This window comes from Panthera onca, chromosome E2 (genome assembly GCF_046562875.1).
Source record: "Panthera onca isolate mPanOnc1 chromosome E2, mPanOnc1 haplotype 2, whole genome shotgun sequence".
Taxonomy (NCBI): Eukaryota; Metazoa; Chordata; class Mammalia; order Carnivora; family Felidae; genus Panthera; species Panthera onca.
This window is the reverse complement of record NC_138353.1, coordinates 20,981,382-20,987,552: the sequence shown is the minus strand read 5'-3', so window position 1 is coordinate 20,987,552 and position 6,171 is coordinate 20,981,382. Positions and strand designations below refer to the sequence as shown.

The window sequence follows — 6,171 nt, the reverse complement described above, 5'->3', positions numbered from 1 at the left end:
TAGGGGGTGATGTAAATGTTCTGTATTACGACTAAGGAGGTAAATGTATACGTGACTGTATTCATCTACCAACACTCATTAAAGTTGGCTCTTACATCTGATAAATTATAAATTTAATTCAATTTAAGGTAAATTACAGTTCACTAAAGCTGATCTATAATTTACAATTTACATAAAATGAAGACAAAGAACTTTTAGAAAATCTGTACACACCAACACCAAGTTGGGAACCGAGAAAATGGTGCACAAAATGGACAATTTGATAAGGGGCAAGCAGGGGAACGTTCTGGAGTCACACTGGCCTTCGTGGGCCAAAGCAAGCGTTCATCAGCATTGTGCTCCAGCCGGGGTTCCAGGGATCCAGGATGCCTGAATCACTGGAGGGACTCTCAGAATCAGAATCTCCAGACTCCAGGCCCTAGACCGACTGTCGTTTGGGGACGTTCACCAGGCGATTCTACAGTCTGGTCCTGAACAGAATCAGCTCACATTGTGCAAGGACTCATGCATGGCACCCTTTAACCCAAATCCACTTAATGATCTGGTGCTAAAACTGCTGGACGAAACATTCAGTGCTTGGGAATTATATATGTATATTTAAAGTAGGCTTCACGCCCATTGCAGGGCACAATATGGAGCTTGAACTCATGACCCTGAGATCAGGGCCTGAGCTGAGATCAAGAATCGGATGCTTAACCGACTGAGCCATCCAGGCGCTCCACAGTGCTTGGGAATTTCACGTGCCATGGCGAGAGGACTGCCCAGGGCGTCTGAGGACGTGGATGAAGATTGTTGGTGGGGCAGGGGGTCAGCCTACAGGAAGTCCATGGCACCCAGACTAACCATGATCCTCAGCGCACAGGTGCTCTTTGCTCAGAAAGGCTATCTCTGAACACGGAGGAGGTGTCAGAAAACATGTTTTCTTAGAGGGTGACTTACTGACATACCAGTTGTTGTGTTTCTCTTTTTTCCCTTGGTTGCAAATAGACGTTTCCAAAGCAGAAGCCCTGGATGTGTTCCTGACTCTTGCTAGCGGGGCTGCTGGTTATGAGCCATCTGCACGCTGTGCACATGTCCACCCAGCTCTCCCAACAGGGGGCTTTGCCTGATGGGAGAACTTGCATAAAACACTTGGAAGTTAGAACAGCGAACATTCTTTCAGACACAAATAACCGCTATTAGGACAGTCTTTCTCTGAAATAGCTCGATGTCCTCAAAAGTATTGTTACCACTGTAAAACCTGCATCCTTCCTTCGCCACTGCTCTTCCAGGTGATGCTAAAGAGTTCACAGAAAAGTTGTAAGCAGAAACTCAGTTTGTGACCATTTGCTAATAGCTGCTCTGTACTGGAACCGATCCTACCGGAAACAGTGGCTCCTCGGAACGTACATATGTTAGCCGTGCCTGTGGCAGTGATCTCAATCCTTCTTGCTTGTCGGAACCATCTGGAAGCCCTCACCAGAGAGGCGCAGATTTCATTGTTCTGACATGACACCAGGCACGACCATTTTTTTTTTTTTTAAGATACACATTTCCTTATATGCCTCCGGAACTGAGGACCACTGGCCTAGAGATACGAAACAAGGTGAAAAGTATTAAAGAAGCAAACTTTATCGAGCACTTATGATGTGTCAGGCACGACGGTTGAAGGTTGAGGGTTTTCCCATGGCGGAATCCTAAGACCTTATGTTCTCTGGCTGGGACTGCGAGCAGACAGAAGATGAAGCCCTTGTGAAAACCACGTGTGCACACACTTCTTTAGGAAGGAGCCGAACTCCTCTATTTGATTCAAGCAAGACCGCGGCTCTCAACGCAACCTGCAACAGCAGCGAGTAAATCTGCAAGCGACAGGGGAGGATCAGCGACAGGGAGAGACGTGAGCCCAGAGATTGTACATTAAAGAAATCTCTGCAATGCCAGGATATTGACAAAGGTACATGCTGATAGCCAAGGAGCATGTAAGGATTTTAATACCGCATTTCCAGTTATGGCTAGAGAAGCGTAATTAGGTACTAAATTACAATGTTAATATTCATTTGAACAAATAAGTTCTTGTAGTAGTAGCATCAGGGCCCTGGGAGGGCAGCAGAGGAGTTGATTAAACGGGCAGAGAGTTTCTTTGAACAAGTTTCGTCCTGGGCTCTGCGAGGTCAGCTGCCAGCAAAGTCTTCAGAGGTCAAGACGTGGACCGTGAACGCTGGCCTTTCTTCTTTTGTAGCTCTACTCAAGGGATTCAGAACCAAGCAAGGAAATATACGAGGCATTACAATTCCGGCTGGTAACACAGGCTACAAAGGAGTGGGGAAAGGGACGCCCCCCCCCCCCCCCCCCCCGCCAGGAGAAGGGCGTGCTGAGCAGGGCCATCCAGAGCCAAGTACTGGGTTCCACTCAGAGCACAATTCTTCTAGCACAAATAGAAGGAGAGGGTCTTGCTGAGGTGTCCTATTACGGTTGACTTATCTATTTATACCTCCAGTTGATCCAAAAGAGTCTGAGGTGGGGCTTACCTGTCATCTGCAAGAAAATTAAAGTGGCTTCCTAAAAGGGGCAAACACAAATTGAAGTAATGAGAAGGGAGGTGGAGGGAGGGGGGTGAAGAGAGAAAGAGAAAGGAAACACACGCGCGCACGCATGCACGCCCGCAACTACACATTCTAGTGCCTTCTGAAGTCCAAATCTTAAAAAGGAGCACAGCTCCCCCTTCGCCCATCTCCCCAGGACTCTGTTGTCTTCCTACCCAATTTCTCTGGGCTTCACACAAAAGGTAAGATCCCAGATTGAGCCATCCTAATTAGCCGGGGCCCTCTCCAGTACGTAACAGAAGCAAATCTGTCACCAGCCGTGGAAAACAACCGTCCTCAGCTCCCCCAAACCCCAAAACGCATAAGCTCAGCATTTTAACTGGCTGGGGTAAGAGCCATTATTTTCATTAATGGAGCTCATTTTTATTTTATTGGGCTTTTTTACTATCAGATTAAAAGCATGTTTTTATTGTAGTTTTTTTTCTAATGCAATCTTGGATGAGGTGCTCAGAATGAATGGAATAGTTATTGTTTTAATTATTTTTTCATTTTGTGTTTTTATTTCGTTTGTTCCTTTTATTTACTACTCTTAAGTTTGCCGTAATAACGCGGACGCAGGGTGCTTGGAGGCCTCCAGTCAGCACCCTGCGGTGGTTTGCATCAGCTAAGGGCCAGGGAACAGGAAAAGCACCAGCACACGGATGCTTTCGGAACCCAGGGCCAGCACAGCCCCACAGCTCAACCGCACTGACACGCACAGCACATGGGCAGAGCCAAGGGCATGGGCCCCTCGGGGCCGAGAAGAGAAACGCAAGGTGTCATTCCAGGTCACTTCTGCTCCTGCTCCTGTGCTAAGGCACCCTGGCTCCCTAGGGGAACAAAGGGTGGGAAGGAGTCTCAAGATAGATAACCACGGGGCATGTTACCCGCTCCCAGCCTCGGACCGATGCCGAGGTCCACATGGGATCCTGTAACAACCCACAAGCTATTAACACGCAGAGACACTCAGCTGCACCCGGACCCTTCTTCCCTGCCCATGAATTGGGGGGGGAGGGGGGCGAGGAGGGAAGGAAACAATGCCTTTCCAGAAAGTCCAGATGTCTCTGCAACCTGGTAGGCTTGGACAGGGCAGGATTTCTAGATTCCTACTTAGCACTAGAAGTTGAGCGTGTGGGTTGTCTGTACAGGGACAGGCTGCAAAAGTGCTGGGCACGTAAATGCCGATGACTGCTGATGAAGGGCTCCTTTGGGCCACTTATATGCCAATACTCTTGATCTCTCTGGATCTGACTGAAGAAAGCATTCACCCTTTAGACAGAGGCCCAGGCCTGTGCTTGGGTTTGCCAAGGGCCCTCAGTTGGCCTGTGGCCTCACACCTCCTTCCGTTTACTGATTCCCTTTGCCTGCCTGGCCCCCATTCCCAGGCTGGTCCCCACAGTATGCTCTAGGTCCCCAACCTGTCTGGCCTGTGAAGTTAAATCTAGCAAAGCTCCAAAGATCATGGTAGTGCCCCCCTCAAAGGGCTTCCCGTCACATTCACAATAAAATCCAAACTCCTTGGCAGACCCCACGAGGCCACTGCGATCTCCCCCGTCCTGTCCTCTGGGCTCATCTGCCCCATCTCTGCCCCCACTGACCTCACTCCAGCCACACCAGCCACCCCTGAAGGAGCCTGGGCCACTCCCTACGTGGAGGTTCCCCCCATACCTTTGCGTGACTCTATTCCTAGAGGGGATTCCTGGAAAGGCCACCTGTTCACCCTCTACCACCCCCCATGGCTCTCTGTGTCCTCACCTGCTTTCATTTTCACTCTGACACCTGTCACTGCTGACCTTACATCACTTACGTTTTTGCTGACCTCACAAAAGGGATAAAAGTGAGAGAAACTGCTGCGTCCCCAGGCCAGCACAACAGCCCTGGGGCAGGTGGTCAAGAAGGTTTTGGTGGAAGATGCTTCGGACTCTCTTTATACTGTTGTATCCCCAGCACAGAGAAAGTTGTGGGCATACAGTAGATAGTCAATAAATGCTTGTTGCCTAGGAGGAAATGCGTGAAAAAAAAAGTCAATGCCCAGAAGTGCCTGATGCATGACTGGTTTATTGCCATTTAAGTCCCAGTGGATGAATCAGGAATTTCCAGAGTCAAGGTGAACTCAGGACTCAGCTCTTTCCTTCCAGCCCTCCTGAAACCAACAGAATACTGCTGAGAGAGACCACTTTATTTTGTGTCTAAACAAAGGGAAGGTATATGATGCTTTAAAAATCCACAAATGTTCACTTTTTAATAAATGTTGAATCATTAACTTTATTTATTGTCTCCTTTGATTCATATAGGTCATTTCTCAAAACATGTTCTACGGATGGATAAAGGAGATATGATACACACACACACACACAATGAAATATTACTCAGCTATAAAAATGAATGAAACCTTGCCATTTGCAACAACATGGATAGACCTGGAAGGCATAATGCTAAGTGAGAAAAGTCAGGTGGAGAATGACAAATGCCATATGATTTCACTTGTATGTGGAATCTAAAAACACAAAGCAAACAAACAAAGAAAATGCAGAGGTAGACCATAAAGACAGAAAACAACGCGGTGGTAGCCAGAGGGAAGGGAGAGGGGGATGGGCAAAATGGGTGAAGGGATTGAGAGATACGGGCTTCCATTTCCGGAATGAATAAGTCACAGAGGTGAAAGGCACAGCATAGGGAAAGGTCAATGGTATCGTAATAGTGTTGCATGGTGACAGATCGTAGCTATAGTTGTGGTAAGCATAGACTTGTCCAAGCATTACGTTGTTACTAATGTAACAGTGGGTATCAACTTATTTTTAAATAAAAAATAAATAAAATAAACAAATAAATAAAGGTCGATCCATAGTAAAAATAAGAAGAATCAGGTCTTATCCGAGGATATGCCATTCATTTTTCAACTACTTTTTAGAAACAGAAAAATGAAATATGAAAAAAATAACTGAATGAAAAATATTGGGGTAGCAGGAATGAGACGGAAAAAATGGATACAAAACCTTTTGCTGTGACCTTTTTTATATCATTTTATCTTTGAACTATATCTATTACAATCGTATAACTTCAAAGTGATATATATTATAATAGTCAAAGATAATTTAAAGAAAGGGCTTAAAAGTGGTGATAACGACACAGAATCTGGAGCACAGTTGCACAAAATCCCAGCACTGCATTCTAGAAACAAATTCCATTTAACAAAAGATGCCGTTCCCTTAAGGGGAGTGAACACTGCATCTAAGGAACTATTTGTTCCTAAAGACAATTTGGAAGGAGCTCTCCCGCCTTGGAAAGAATTCCCAGATTTAAGTTATGTAAACAAAAGAAGTCCATTTATCATGACCCACACTCAGGTGCCAGGGCTCTGTGGCATTCTGAGCACGAGCCATGAAGTCGGCGGCTCTGTGGGCTGGAAAGCTGTCCTTCCGTGATGCACATGGGAATCCCATAGCAAATACAATTATATTTGCCTGAGAATTCTGGAACAAAATGGGGCCCGTCAGGCCAGGGGTTCTTGATTTCAGTTAGGCAGGCTTTGGTTGGTTACTTTTGCCATTTGGCACAACCTTAATTGTATAAAGTGCTACAGGCTGGGGCACCTGGGTGGCTCAGTCGG

The 6,171-nt window shown here is 46.5% G+C and overlaps 1 long non-coding RNA gene across 1 annotated transcript; it reads right to left on the bottom strand.

Moving 5' to 3' along the window:
- Positions 1-1,858: 1,858 nt before the first annotated feature.
- Positions 1,859-4,311, bottom strand: LOC132691366 (uncharacterized). Its single transcript, XR_013552652.2, has 3 exons — positions 4,230-4,311; positions 2,508-2,538; positions 1,859-2,220 (listed from the first exon to the last, which is right to left on the bottom strand). It is a non-coding gene; the product is annotated as an uncharacterized LOC132691366 (long non-coding RNA).
- Between the last annotated feature and the right edge of the window lie 1,860 nt (positions 4,312-6,171).